We start from the raw sequence: 911 nt of genomic DNA, 5'->3' as shown, positions 1-911 counted from the left end.
CCCCCACAAATCTTACATGGAGCTGCTCTGGTTGAAGGGGGTCAAGAGCCTCATCCTGAGGGATCTCCTAGAACATCTGGGGCTAAGGCCGGGGTCTGAAAAGAAAGCCCAAGGGGCTTTCTAAGGCAGAAGCTGTAGGGGTTGGGACCCAGCGAGTGGGCTCTGACTGTGGGCTGGTATCACCCCCTGCTGGCCGTGCCCCGGTACTGCCCCTCCATGCTCTGAGACAAGCTGAGCAAGACCTTGTCCAGGAAAGTGGTGCCGCCTTTGGAAGAACATGTCCCAAGACCATGAATGTTAATGTTAAAATCTGTACTCAGCCTCACAAAATCCCAGCTGCCTCCGTGCTGGATTCTTACAAGGTGCCATCACCGTCATAGTAATAAGAGGGACGTAAAATATTCTTTTGAAAGCCACCAATTACGGGGAGGGGGACAACACAACTTGACTTCCGTGACAACTGTTTGCTGCCCAGAACAGCTTCCTTTCCAGAAACATCTGGGATGAGACAGGAATTCTGCCACGTCAAAGGAATTTGAACAGAGTGAGAGTTGGGAGGGCAGCCTCATGCAGACCTTCAGGGAGTACTGTCTGTTAACAGATGGAGGCAATTTGTTAGGGTGTGGCCGGAGGTCTCAGTAGGGAAACGGGCCTCTGAATGAGACTGGCTGCTACATGGAGCCTCAAGTTTACCTAAAAGATGCTGGAGGGTGGCCTGGCCAAGTCTTTCTGGAAGAGGCATGCCCAGGACTGAAGCTAGCCAGGAAAACAGCTGCAGAGTCGCCTAAGGTGAATTGGACCGTCTGCTCTCCTGCTTTCTCTGGTGGGCATGATGCTGGTGCTGAGGACACGCAGCAGCGCTGGGGCTGGAAGCTCCCGGGCTACCCGGAGCCTCACTACTCAAAAGTGTG

Source organism: Hipposideros armiger, unplaced genomic scaffold (assembly GCF_001890085.2).
Source record: "Hipposideros armiger isolate ML-2016 unplaced genomic scaffold, ASM189008v1 scaffold_1517, whole genome shotgun sequence".
Taxonomy (NCBI): domain Eukaryota; kingdom Metazoa; phylum Chordata; class Mammalia; order Chiroptera; family Hipposideridae; genus Hipposideros; species Hipposideros armiger.
Note: the sequence above shows the minus strand (reverse complement) of the source record.